General features: G+C 36.8%; 1 pseudogene; it reads left to right on the forward strand.

The window, feature by feature from the left end:
* Nucleotides 1–3,643: 3,643 nt before the first annotated feature.
* LOC134496382 (olfactory receptor 11L1-like) lies at nt 3,644–6,825 on the forward strand (annotated as a pseudogene).
* Nucleotides 6,826–15,214: the final 8,389 nt, after the last annotated feature.

Genomic DNA, 15,214 nt, shown 5'->3' on the forward strand with positions numbered 1-15,214 from the left:
TTACCCTTGATTTTTTTTTAAGTTCCATTTCTCTCTGTTTCTTTGCCTCCCTCTCATTTCTCCAAACATCGATATTGCTGTTTGAAATTTGGCTAATGTTCACAGGTTTTGCAAAGGATTTTCCCTGATTTAATTTCACTGTACATTATTTTCAGAGTTATATCCATCTGGTGATGTTAGTTCTTGCTCCGCTGCTATGTCATCCATGTCCTTGCAGGATGCTCTGGCATGGGACCTTCCTCTGTCATTAAAGAAGAGAAGCTCTTAAAAAGTGCTCACTACTGATTTTATGCTACCTTTTGACTAATATATATGGGTAGCCATCAGGACAACATAAACTGGTTCCTACAATTGCTTGGGACAAGTGGTCTACCACCTCTATTAGCTTAAGGGCAAACTGGGCTTCACGTTGCATACCTAAGGCTGCTTTCTGAAGGACAGCAAATTTACATTTCTTGTTGACGATCACTAATATTCTTATTTGCTTTTATTTCTACATTTTATTTTTAGTTTAAAATTTATTTTTCTAGTATTTTAGAGAGCTTTTATCATTGTAATCCCCCCGCCCCCCAAAATAAGATACTTGCTGCTGCAGTAGAGGCCACTGACAATGAAATTCCTTTTGGTATTTTAGCTTCCTCTACTGAGAGAAACCCTGAAGTGTTTGCATTTTGCCTCACAGAATCCCAAAATAGGGAAAATTGGCCCATGTTTTGTTTTTCATTTTTTTCCAAAAGAACACTTAAGCCTCAAGCTAACACTCTTGGACTACAAACACTTGGATATCAGCAAACAGCTAACTGTCTGTATCTCTTTCCTGATATCTAATGGGCACCAGGTTTTTGCAGCCTATATCTGGTAGCCCTACTTAATCATATCTAATACTTAGGGATTCCTTTTGTCCCTTAATCCTCCAAAATGCAAATAACAAGACAAACAGGTTTGAAGATTTTGCCCATCTCATTCTAGGGTCTCCAGGACTGCAAATGAGTTACTGGCAGCCCACATGCACATCCAACCTACAGGCTTCACTTTTTGAGACACTGTCTAGAGGAGACATTATACATTATGGTAGTATTCAAGGGTCAAACTAAGTAGATTTTGAAAGGGAACAATTTCAATTGACAAAAATAACTATGAAACTCCATATATTTCACTAAAACATCTTTGTCTGAAATGCAAATTGTCAATTCAGCAATTGATTTGTGAAAGCTCTGAGGAAGAAAAAGAAAAAGTTAAATTCTTCCCCTCCCCTTCATCAAACACCAGAGAGACATACAAAGACACCCTCACAAATAAGGAATTCAGTGGAGATCATCTGTCTCTCAGCTTTGTCAAGATTATTGCTAACCTTTAGAAAACAGAAAGTATATTTGATGGTGATAATCCCTAATTTTGCTTATACTTGGAATTAGCTCCCCAGTATGGTTTAAAACATTGGGTAGGATTCAGAAAGTGCAAAAAAGAAAGTGCAAAAGCTGGCTTGCAGCTAAACCTCAAAAAAACCAAGATTATGGCAACCAGCTTGATTGATAACTGGCAAATAGAGGGAGAAAATGTAGAATGAAGTCACGAAGAGTCCATGTCCATGAAGTCACGAAGAGTCGGAAGCGACTAAACGAATAAACAACAACAAGGATTTAGATTAAACCATGTGAGGACCATCAAAGAGAGCCTATTTGGCACAGTGGTTAAGGCACCAGGCTGGAAACCAGGAGACCGTGAGTTTTATAGTCCTACCTTAAGCACAAAGCCACCTGGGTGACCTTGGGCCAGTCACTCTCTCTCAGCCCTAGAAAGGAGGCAATGACAAACCACTTCTGAAAAACCTTGCCAAGAAAACTACAGGGGATTATCCAGCTACTTACCAGGAGTCAAAAAACTGACTTGAAGGCCCACAAGCATGCATACATGTGCGCGCACACACACACGCACACACACACATGCTTGTCATGATTAAGTTAATTTTGATTGGTTTCAAAATGTTTTACTGAATTACTGAAACTAGATCCAATTCATTAATAACAATCTGGTGTTTTCTGATCTTTGAGAAGTCCAAAACATACACATGGCCTCTTCATGGAAACCTGGTAAACCCTGTATTATGGGTGTGTACATTAGCTTCAGTTTCAAACCATTTTTGAAACAAATTCAATCTGATTTGGCACTTTGGTTAAAAGAAAGAGGCTTTTGCATATGTGTAAAAATCCTTTTAAATTCTCAAATTGCTTTAAAACCATTATGAGTTATTTTGATGAACCAGTCTGAAATGCCGAATTGATTCTAATTTTTTTGTCCTGTAACTTAAACCCATAATTCACATTCCTAATTGATGGAGAGCACGTCTTGACACTCTTCTCTGTGATACCCTTTCAATATTTGGTGAGTGCTTATAGACTTACTTGCAAGGTCACTATGAGGAATAAGCTAGGCATTTGTTGAATAAAGTCACTTGGATTCACTCCATGTTGGACTCAAGCCTTGAAGCAGGTCCTATGGAGATGACTGAGGCTCAGTCTAGCTTCAGTCTATCTGGGAGGAGTGTCATCATGTTGGTCCTGATGAAGAGGACCTCCCAGGAGGTGACATGTAGCTGAATTTTGAAGATGGTAAATTCTTGTGTTTGAGAGAGGGGTTCACCTATTCATGAAGCCATTGCTAGACCCAAGTGTACTGGACTTAAAAGTATTAACTGGTAGTTCAAACCTTTAGGGATAGAATCAAGAAGACAAAAGCTTAGGAGGAGATGAAGCTGAAAAAAAGAAATGAAAAATAGAATAAGAATCCTGAAAAGTATTGATTTCAGATTGACTCTATTGCCATAGTTTTTGTCTCTCTGGAAAGATTGTAACAACATTTGTTGTCTTCCAGTAGTCTGGCCTATTCTCTTTGATTTCTCAGAAACAGTGGATAAGGTTCAGTCAGACTGTCAACAAGTTCCTCAGGGTGCATTTGATCCAGCATTGGAAATTTAAGCACATTCAAAATAAATAGGTACCCCTTGACTAATTTTCTATGAATGTCTAAGCTTCAGTCACTTTGTTCTTCATAATTGCTTGGTGGAACAAATGCATTTTGTTAGAGAAGGTTGATCCAAAATAGGAGTTAAGTAGTTCTGTCCTGGGTTTGTAACATGTTAGGTGTAATCCATACACCAGTGCAATTTTCTCCACATGGTGCCTTCAATATACATGGTGAAATGCTACATCAATAATCCCAACAGGGTTGGAATCATCTAAAACACTCACATGAGAAAAGAAAAAAAAGAACTGTTCCACAATTATGAAAGTCCTGAGTCTCATTTTGATATTTAGTATGGTCATTTTGTGCTGATGTATTCTCACAGGAGACTTTATGTGAATTTACCATGACAAATTTAAAATCCATTGTAACAATCTCTTTCTTCCCCTCTGACTGCTCTCCCCAGTACTGTATTTATTCTTAGGGATAATTTCATGATTACTTTAAGAAGAAAGTTATTTATTTCACAAGAACATTTTCCTGCATTCTTCCATGCTGAAAAAAATGTACTCTGAACACTTAACATAATTCCCTGTGGCAGATGTGTCCAGTGAGATTAGATCTTCTGAGAAGCAAGATAAATAAGCAGCAGATGTAAGCCTGAGCATTGCTAGGTTTCTAAATGTCTGGAACAAGATGCACTGTTCTTTCTTTAAATGCCATGCATATTGCAGAGGTAATTGAAATGCACCATAATGCATCCAGTGCTCTTGATCAAAGCATCAATGGATGAAGCCTGTTTGAACGTACAAAGGTCTCTGTGTGTGTGAGAGAGAGAGAGAGAGAAATGGAAAGAAAGAGAGATAGGCATTGCAAAATTATCATATTTGTTTGTCCAGTTTGTCCTGTTTCAGGACCTTTTGCAAATATTGCATTATATCCATCAGTGATGTTCTGCTTTCTGAATAGCATCTGCCAAAGAAATAAATTCTTCCTCCTTTAACCAACCTGCCTATGCATCCTTAAACTTTTTCCACAAAGTTTGGGAACCTTTTAAAACAGATTTGGAGAATGCACAGACAATAAGAGGGGAGAACAAACAAACAAACAAACCAAAAACCCAATATGTAAACAGAAATCTGCTAATGGAATTTGGGAGTATCCCCCCTTTTAATTCTATTAGCAAGTATATTAATAAGGAAAGCATTTACTGAAGTATTTAAATAATGTGAAAGGTTGTATTAAAGATTTACCTTAAAGATTAAGGTAAAGTTTATATCTGGTGAAGTTTGTCACACATGGTAGGATACTGGTGTAATTTCTAACTTACATAAGCAGTTAAACTAGGCTATGATTTCTCCAAATAACAGAGCTTCAGATGGCTTCAGTTAGCAAATGAATCAGGATTTCTGGATTTATCTTTGAAAGACAAAGAAGTCAAAGCCAGCTAGATCGTCTGAGAATGTTTCAGTACAGATTTATAGGTCTTTTGATAAAATAATCAGTCCATAATTCATCAGTCTGAAGATAAAATCTAAAATAGATACTAAAGGTACTTTTGCCAAGAAGTTTCACTTGTCATTTTTGAATTTCAGTCATACTTGTATGACTTGTAGCTTGAATCTTGGATCCAAGAGTCTTATCTCTTATCTGTACAGTAGCAAGCATCAGAGGATCACTTTGGATTTCATTTTTGAAACAATTGCCAAAAAGAGTTGAACAGTCAATGTCTACAGGAATGCATTAACAGAAAAAAACTATCAGCAGAGGTATTCCATTATAACCACGTATTTCTCAAGCTACCTTTCTGAGAGCCAACAGCTGGAATGCTGAGTGATACAGAATGATGAAGTAGATGGATGATAGGTGTTATTTACCCATGTTACAAACTATTTTTAACATTTAAGAAAACATTATAAGATGATTTTTGTATGTCTCCATATAGAAATATTGTTTACAAGTCTTAGGCAGAGCAAAACTCTCCTCAATAATACAGATAGTCATTTTACTACTTATCGGATATTTTAAGAACATTTCCCGATTCTTGGACCCATATGCCTAATAAGAATGCTTATCTGTGAAAAAAAAAAAAAGCGTTGTATGTAGATGATAAAAACAGCAGTGAAATTGGAATAAATTTTCTAATACAAACACAGTTAAGTTAATTACACTGGGATTTTGGGGGATAAATAGATAAAGGAATGAGAGAGACCAAATTAAAAGTAGACTTTCCAGGTTATTCTTATTTCTGAAGTTGTATTAGATAAACCAATTAGAAATAATTAGACAGGGTAATCTCATTTTTTTTTTTACAAACCTACCCTCTCAAATCTTCTAAATTTATGCATGATATGCACATTTTTGCACTGAAATCCACTCTTTTTAAATTTTGTAACTCTAAAGCATATATCGAATGTGTATATTAAGAAAAAAACTACCCATAAATATATACAATAAATACTCATAAATATGAAAAAAAAACATGTATTAAAAATTGCATAATAGAAAATGTGGATGCAAGAAGACATAATTGTGAAAAATGCACATGTTCAGACTATTTTTTAAACTGAATTCTAAAGTAATGTAAAATGAGACAAAATTAAGTAACGTTGGGCAATCCAAATTTGAATGAAATCAAAATTAACCATTTTCCTCATTCTTAGAAATAACTGAATTCCAACATCAAATAATACATTTGTACCTTAAACAAGACACGTCATTTAAATATATGCCCCAGCATAACTGTTAATTCTTTTAGTATGAAATGTCCAAGATTGTCTGTGACCAGCTTTCATCAGTACATCAGGGGAAAAAAAATGTGCACAGCAAAACACCTGATCACTATAGTCAACATTTTAAATGAAAACTTTTACTGAACAATGTAATATTGTTTTGCAGAGTATATGACCATTTGATGAAACACTCCATGGCAAAAGAGGAAAAGGATAATCAAACAATGGTTGCAGAATTCATCCTCCTAGGATTCAGTTGCAGATAACCTTTTTTGTTATATTTTTAATAATATACACTGTGGCAATGGCTGGAAACTTTCTTGTAATAATACTAGTTAATCATAGTCTTTACAAACCCATGTATTCTTCCTTGGAAACTTGTCTGTTCTGGAAACCTGCTACACTTCAACAATCCTTCCTAGGATTTTGGCCAGTTTTATAACTGACTGTCATGGAATTTCTTTTAGTGGGTGTTTCCTCCAATTTTATTTCTTTGCTTTTCTGGCTGGAGCTGGAAATTACTTTTATCTGTAATGTCTTATGACCAGTATATAGCTATATGTAAGCCACTGCATTATGTAATCATAATGAACCACAGTTATCCGTTGCCTCTTGGATGATTGGTCTTGTAGCTGCTGCAGTCACCACCTTCTTCACTTCTCAGTTAACCTTCTGTGGCCCCAACAAAATCGACCATTTCTTTTGTGATTATGCACCATTGTTAATGCTTTCATGCAGTCAAACACAGCAGACTGAAATGGTAATGTCAGTCTTGGGCTCTGTATGCACACTGCCCCCTTTGTTGCTGACTGTGACCTCCTACATCTTCATTATCAGAACCATTTTAGGACTACCTTCAACCACTGGAAAAAGCAAAGCATTTTCCACTTGCTCCTCTCATCTTATTGTGGTGACAATTTTCTATGGAACCCTCATAACTGTGTACCTATTACCAAAGAACAACAAACTCAGGAATCTGAACAAAGTATTCTCTGTTTTCTACACAATCCTGACTCCTATGATCAATCCCTTTATTTACAGCCTGAGGAATGGAGAATTTAAAAAGGCTCTTAGGAAAGCTATTGGCAAACTTGTGTCATTGAGAATATCACTGGGTATACTACCCAGATAAAACATCCTGAGATAGTAGCAGGGATTGTAATATTTGAAATGATAAGAAGATATCCCATTTCATTGTTGCAATGATGATGATGATGATGATGATTTCTCTTCCCTGTTCCAATGCATAAATAGAAAGCAAACATAACAGAGTATGGAAAGTGTAAAAAAAATGAGCACTAAGGCTTTTTTCTAGAAACAAAAAAAAATGTATAAAGGTTTTTAATCTGTTTGTTCTTTCACAGAGAAGCTTTCATTAATACCAAACTCATCACCATCCTATCTGCAGTCTGAATAGGTAACTGAGCAGTGGTTTGACACGAAGTGTTTGCTTCCTTTCCTCTCCAAAACACAATTGGAAATTGGAGAAGGACATTCTTTCTGGAACAGAAGGGAAAGCAAGTTCCTAAAATAGCACCATATCAGGATCCACCATGGTCTTCTTGCCATGGTGTCTAAATACTTTATCTCTTGATCCCATTGCATGTTAAGATCAGTCCTTGGCTCAAGTGGAGATGGAGATGGAAGCTACAAAGAATTTGATCTAGAGAAGATCAATAGGATTCCCTTAAAGGAAACAATTACTGCATTGTAAAATTCACAGGAATGCTGTTCTTTTCCAACCCCAATGAATTTTAGGGCAAAGAACTGGATTGAATGAGAGAAGTCTTTAGGAATATTAATATCTGAGAGAAAAGAAGATAAGATAAATTTAGATTAAATAAATAATATTGTTTAAAAATGCATACATTGTATTAAAACATATACCTACATATGTGGGAGAACAGACAGGATTGTTTATTACCCCATGAGACTGGTTCTATTTCAAACATGAATCCTTCTTCCTATCCTAATGTAAAAGATGGATATATAATAATAGGGAATAAATATCTGGATCACCTTTGATATATTTATCACTCCTCCTTCTACCACCAAACAATTCAAATTAACCCTTTTTTTTTTTTTTTATTACATTAAAGGTGTCTGCTTCCTAGTTCCATAGGAACATTAGCATGGAAAACCCTTTGCTTATGGAGTGGAAGCACATAATTTATGGGATATATTTTTTGTTTCTTGCGAGCAATTTGCCATAAGAGATTGTATACGATCACTTGGTTCAACACTGAACTTGTAATAAGTCCAGCTCTCTGAAACACTGCACTGAATTATAGTCTTCCGATCAATTACTGGAAGGATGAAAATGTTTAAGTAATCAGTGAGACAAAGTGCATCATAAAGACAAACCAGGTTGCCTCCTTGCCAACTGAGGGGTCATTTATTTATAGAATGTAACAGTGCTTCTGAAAAATAAGAACAGTGATAAACTGCAAATATAGCAGATAGATAAACTGCAAATAAACAGAGATCAGCCATTTTAATAGTAGAGGTCAGAAAAAATAATGACAATGAAGGAGAGCTGGGTCATTATAAGGAAAGGAATTACAATATGAGATCTCTTGCTCCAACACTGTGTGTCAATTTAGAGAGCATGAATATCTTTGGGGACATTCCTTTTGGGTTGAAATTACTGATGTTAAATGTCAAATTGATTAGTGGGAAAGTATCTTGGCAAGATAATGCATCAGTATCTTGACTGGCCTGTGGATTTGAGAAAATGCCTACAGACAGCTGACATGATCTGTCTGTCCTGGTCCAAAAAATCTCCCATTTTTCAAGGAAGGCAGAGATGATGAAACAAAGTGAGTAAGAGCCAGAATAATGTGAGTGGAAAACTCAGAACAAGTCTGTGTACACCACAGGAATAGAAAAGAAACTGCATTTTTCTATAATCATTGCATCTACACTACTGTTTTACTTAGTAAACATATAGTTAAAAGACTATAATTTCCCTGAACTATATATTGATTTGTTATTAAGTATGTGCCTTTTTGCATTTTATCACTGTAACCGAACTTGAGTATGGTTAAATGTGGGGAAGGTGAGCAGGTAGCTTATTCACAAAATGCAACACAAAATGGCAAAAATGTGATCTCTACACAGTTTTGGACCATGAGAAAATTTGGGATGTTGAGACCATTTGATGGATACTTCCACAAAATGGTTGGCACAGTAGATGTGTTCATTAGAAATAAAAGAATATCCATTTTATTTTCTCAGGATGTTTCTGAGTTACATGCAGAGCAAAGAGGTTCTTTAGGAAATATGGATTATCTCGAAGCTGGCACTTGGCTTTGCAGTATCCAAGCTTCCCATTCATTTTTTAAAATTAAAATAATATTGAAATTAACAGGTAATTAGATAAGGCCTGGAGCTTAGTGAGCAGTAAGGAACATATTGGCACTCTGGGAACTCCTAGAGGAAGGAGTATAATTATCACTTAAAATTATATGAATTGTTTAATCAGTGATTCATTTTGTTTTTTATTATGGAGAGTGCAAGAAATAGGATTTTCTTTCTTCTTTCCTGTTGTATCATTGCCTAACTGAACTTTTTTTCTTATCATTATTATTCCAGCAAAAAAAGTTTTTGGTCTCTCTAGCCTGCTATCTGTTGGTTGTCTGGATTTGTCCATCTGAGGCACAGCTACTGGATAAGGGTGATTGATGAGCTGGAGTTTCAGAAAAGGGTTTTGCTGCAGCAATCCATACCTTGAGGAGAAAAAGCGGTGACTCAGGGATTCCCTCAGCACAGCAGCCACTGGAAAAATAATTCCACACTGCACAGACTCCAGAAATACAAGAGCTGAGCTCTTTGGATTATACTTTCAATTACATGTGTTAAGGCAGTGATGATTTGCACAGATCAACCAGCCAACCAACCAATAAAAAAAAAGGGGGGGGGATTGTGGAAACCAGGGCTCCAGTCCCTTTCACAGCCAAACCTGCACTGCAGTTCCAGAACTAAGCCCAAGGATCAGGTGGAAGGGGAAATCTCACAGCAGCTGAGGCAAACCAGCTGGGGCCAAGCAGATTGCTACTCCTAACTGTGTCACCTCAAAGCTCCTTCATGCAATTCATGGATTTTCCAGATAGAAGGGCTTGAACCAGGATAAGAAGAAAAACATTACTTCCAGAATGGATCAACTAAAACATCTTGACTTATTTGCAGGCTGATGATAGTACTAGCATGTAGTAGCAGGAAAGCCCCTCCCTTTTGTAAAGCAGCTTCAAATTAGTACATCAGAACTTTGCATAGATTTATGATTGGAGTTAGTTGCTTTGTTTCAAAATGCCAAAGACATAGCAAATATTTTGCCCTGAGCAACAGTCTGGAAAGTGAACATAGAAAGCAGATCCTTTTTTTATTCATTCTCTTCCTACTCCACACATATTAATCTTTTTTTTTTTTAACCACAAGTTGGCAATGTAATTGCCACAATACTAGAAAAAGTAGGTCAAGTGCAGTGTTACCATTTTTTTCCCAATATTTCTATTTTAAAATATACCAAGATTTTCTTTCTTTTCTGGGAAGTGCAAACAATCCAGATAATGTGTGTAAGCAAAATCTTCTCCCATTCTTCACAGAAATTTGGTACATTTGCAGTCTTTAGTTTTTTCCTTTATTTGGCATTTGGAGAATCAGTACATCCCTGCCTCCTGCTCCTTCTGTTATGCGGATTGCCAGAAATCGTTTTTCCTTGAGATGTTAGGAGTTTTATTTCAGATAAGAACATATGTGGCATTATCTGTGAAAATGTATGGGTAATGAAGATGGGAGAAACTTGGTTTACATAATAAAATTTACCTAACTAGCTCTTTCCATATCTATATGGAATATTTCCATATCTATATGGAAAGATACTGTATATCTATCTATCTGGTTCTCATATATATATATATATATATATATATACACACACACACATACATACAAACATACATACACATACAAACATACATACACATATACATACATACACACACATCAATGTGCGTGTGTGTGTGCGTGTGTGTGTGTGTGTGTGTACACACACACACATACATACAATATATGAATCAGAACACACTGATACTCTAAAAACCTGCCTTTCTCTAAAATTTTCAATGTTTAGATTTAATTTAAAAAATCATTTAAAATTCAATATCTAAAAGTTTCAATCTCAGGAACAGCAGCATGGATATAAAGACTGAGTGGCTTTGGGTGTTTGGACCTTCTGGTGGTGAGGATTTTCCATATTTGGTCTTGGATGGGGTTGCACTGCCTCAGACAGATCCAGTGCACAATTTGAGGTCCTCCTGGACTCACAGCTCTTGCTCAAACAGCAGTGGCAGCCATACCTAGAAGGACTTTTGTGCACCTTGAGGTTGTGAGCCAGTTGTACCCATTCCTGGACTGGAGGCCCTGCTCACTGTCAGTCATGCCCTTGTGACCTCCTATCTGGACCACTGCAATTTGCTCTACATGGGGCTTTCCTTGAAGAGCATTTAGAAGCTTCAACTGGTATAGAATGCAGTTGCATGGGTAGTAAATGCTGTTGGTTACTTGGCACATGTAACACCACTACTCTGTAGGCTGCATTGGTTGCCAGTGTGCTTCTGGGTGCAATTCAAGGTGCTGGTTGTGTTACACTTGCTGCCAGGTTTGTCTTATGGTTACTCACTCACACACTCACAGCCTGTTGAGACATGTGGATCTTGTCAGCCCCCCTTGCTTTCTACCTGGGTTTTCCAGACAGGTGCAGCTTGAGCAGACAGACACACAGCCCTGGTCAACAGCTGTGAATCAATTAGGGATGCACATAAATCACTCCCAAATGAAAACTGAGGCACAACAGGCTTTTTGTAATAGATGGAGACTTTACTGGTTGCAAATGTACATTTGCTCTTTCTCACACACTCATCCACACTTACCCATGTCCTTCTCAACTAGGCTGCCAGGCACTAGCTAGAGGGATGGAAGCCACCAAGTATGGATCAAAGAACGATTCAAGGAGAGGGTGTGCCTCAGGACCCCTTTTATCCCTAAAAGTCCTTGTTGATTCACAAGGCTAGCAGCTACTCTTGCCTTGTTAATTTACAAGTCTGGTAGCTGTTGACGGGATGGGGGGTGTTTCCATGTGCTCAGGCCCAACTTCCTTTGTCTGGTTCAGGTGACATTTTTTCTTTGTTTCCTTAACAACTTGTTCCCTTCTCATCTACCTCCTGGGTAGGGATCGTTTAGACAAGATTCCTGGCTTTTTGTCTTTTCTGCTTATGTGCCTGCTTCATCTTTAGTTATGGCAGTTTCAGCCTAGTCTCACAGTTGTCACCTTTAAAGCCCTTCATGACTTGGGACTGGGTTGCCTGAGGGACTGTCTTTTCCCAGGTGTTACTACCCATCCAATCTGGTCCAGTAGGATGGTTAAGCTCTGGGTCCCATCAGCTGGGGCCTGTCTTTTCTGCCATAGCACCTGCCCTATGGAACATCCCCTCCCACCAAGGATTAGGATGAACCTGACCCTGCTGGCCTTTTGTGAGGTACTAAAGACCTGGTTCTGGGCTTGGGCCTGGGCCTGGGGCCATGAGTGTGTGAAGGGTCCTGAGTCCAGGTTGTGCTAACAACCTTTGATGGTGACATCCTCCACAGCTGCTGTGTATTTTAATTTTTATATTTATGATGGAGATTTGTTTTTAATTTATTTTAAGATTGTTTGCTACCCAGAGTCACTTGTTGAGATGGGCAGCCATACAAATCAAATCAAATCAAATCAAACAAAACATGATTTAGGGAATATGTGCACCAAATGCATTATAATAGATGTAGACATTTTGTATGTAAAAATGTGTATGTTGAGAAAATTTCAATTCACCTGTCTAGATACTTATGGGGACATTAAAGAAGGAGGTCTCCTTAAGGAGACTTAAGGTTAGAATAATGGGGTCTTGAAAAGGAAAATTGTGTATTGTGTATATTGAGGAGAGGCAGGGAAGTAAGCCAAGCACAGAACAATAGTGTAAAATTACATTAATTCCCTCCTAAATGCAAGCTCTACAAAAGTACTAATTCTAAAACCCAAACTACTGTTTCTTGGTTATATTTGTTTTGTTTTGTTTTTAAATAATAGATCTTATATGCATCTGTAATTACTACAACACTGATATGATCCAAATACAAGGGTTATAAACCTCCATACATGGAGAAAAGTAAAGCACTGTTATTGATAAGTCCTCAAAATGCTGGAATAGAATTTGTAATAGATGCAGAAAGAAGGGGAAATTAATTTAAAGATGATTCTTCATTCCATTTTATATTGTGGTAGCATGTGCAGGATCAAATTCTCTTCTGAGGAATAAAAACTTCCCCTATACTGAATTCACTGTATTTTGTAGAATGTTTTCAGAACAGAAGAATTCTACCAACTCAGAATATCTCTAGTATAGTGCAGCATACACTTTCTATCAATGGCTAATTAGATAATCTTGAGGATCTTAAATTCAGGCCATGAAAGCAAAAACCCTTCATGCTAAAAGTCTCTACCATTAATTATCCGATGTTTATTATCTCTTGTCTATAATGAATAAGTTATAAGTTAAGTCCCTAGTTTAAATGCTCTGTTTTTCTTTGTACAACCATCTAAGATAGCAGATGTTGACTCATCTAATCTAACTGTGATGAAGAAACCAAACACTATATTATGTGAAGAAGCATGAGCTAAGCATATTGTCCATCCAATTCTGTCTGGAGATCCTATTAGCCAAACAAAAATCAGAAAAATGGCAAATTAAACAAAATATCAAATTTTCTTTCTCTTCTTGTTATCCATTGATATTTTCACTGATAAGTTTATATAAGTTATATAAGGAACATCTGCTTCAGTTAAACAAAGGGGAGAACTCTAAAAACAAAGCAAAATATATTAAAAGGGGAGAATATTCCCTGAGGCCACATTGTAAATGGAAAGTTACCCTACATCATTTTATTATATGAAATTGTACCTTTCTAATACTTAATTTGGAATTCCCTGGGGAATAAATGCCCAGAAAGACTTTGTCTTGATTAATTGCAGGATTATATTCAGAGAATGCAAACTCAAACATTATCACAGGTTCACTTTTCATTTGGTAATCACATACACATTGTGGAGGAAATGGTAAAGTACCATAAGATCTTTATGTAATCTGGTTTTCCTGATATGCTGAAGAAGAGGTCAAAGCACCATTGGGAAAGCATGTTTGAAGGTACAAAGATTTGTGTGCATATGTGTGAAAGGACAGAAAGATAGAGACAGGGAGAGAAAGTATTCTGGGAATGTTACAAAATTATCAGGGGCTTGACCTCTCTCAGGACCTGTTACAAATATTCTGTTGATTTTACAGCAGAGTAAATGGACTTTTGATATTTTTTTTTCAAACATGTAGAGTCTTTTTGGAACTGGTGCAGATTGCTGTATATTTGTGCTAACTGTAGAAGTAGAGCTTCTATACATTTGTATCCTGCTAATCTTATTTCCAATTGAAAATGTCCAAGTTGAAAGAGCTTTGAAAATTCTCTTTCTGATATTCTTATAAGCCATGAATAGACTGGTGTTAGGCAGTTTGATAGGCTTGTCCTCATGAAGGATCTGCAAAACGTACTGTTCTGAGAATGGAACATTCTGAAGAATTCTGCAACTTTTTATTTCCTGTCCAAACAAAGCTGACCCAGATGTTCTGGAGTGGTATAGTGATTTTCTGAAAGTTAATTCTGTAAACCAGAAACAGTTTGTGGCCTTCAGGACATGGCCTAACTCAAGAACAGTCTTGTTTCATGTGGTATAAGTTGCCTGGAATATCACAAACATCTACCAGTTCCTAAGAATAACTTATATCTGACTATCCTCAGAGTGGCTGGATTTGAGTGATCAGAAGTAGACCAAAATATTGTGAAATTTTCATGGAAAATATATATACAGTACAAAGCTAGGACTGATGTGGGAAGGGAACCCTGACTCCAGAGCCCCTATTTATCCTTCCTGAGTTATTCATATTCTTCTGGAATTCTGGCAGTCTAAATGCCCTCCCCCCCCCCCCCCAAATCACCTCATCTCATGTCTAATTGCCTTCTTCAGTTGGTTCAACACATAGTTGTTATAGGATATTGGCATAAGTGAACAGACAGGGAGGCTGCTGAGGCAGGCTATACTTGAACAGGCATTGTGAAGAGACTTCTATTTTACTGTCTATGACACCAGGTTGGATACAATGACTGAAATTAGCATTTACTTGTGCATGAAATAAGTGTACATCAGAGTGATATGCAAGCACTCATAAAGCGTCAGAAGATATATCATCTGTGTCTGTGTGTGTCCCATAAACTAGCCTGTTTTCTACAGGCATCATTGCATGACCAATGTTGCATCAAGATTCATCTGCAAATACACATCTGTATATGGAATTCAGATTGGATAATAGTGATCAACTTTTCAAAATGTTTAGACAATCCCTTTTATATCTATCCTGGTAATTAGTCCTGGAGTTTTCATA

Source organism: Candoia aspera, chromosome 4 (assembly GCF_035149785.1).
Source record: "Candoia aspera isolate rCanAsp1 chromosome 4, rCanAsp1.hap2, whole genome shotgun sequence".
NCBI classification, from domain to species: Eukaryota; Metazoa; Chordata; class Lepidosauria; order Squamata; family Boidae; genus Candoia; species Candoia aspera.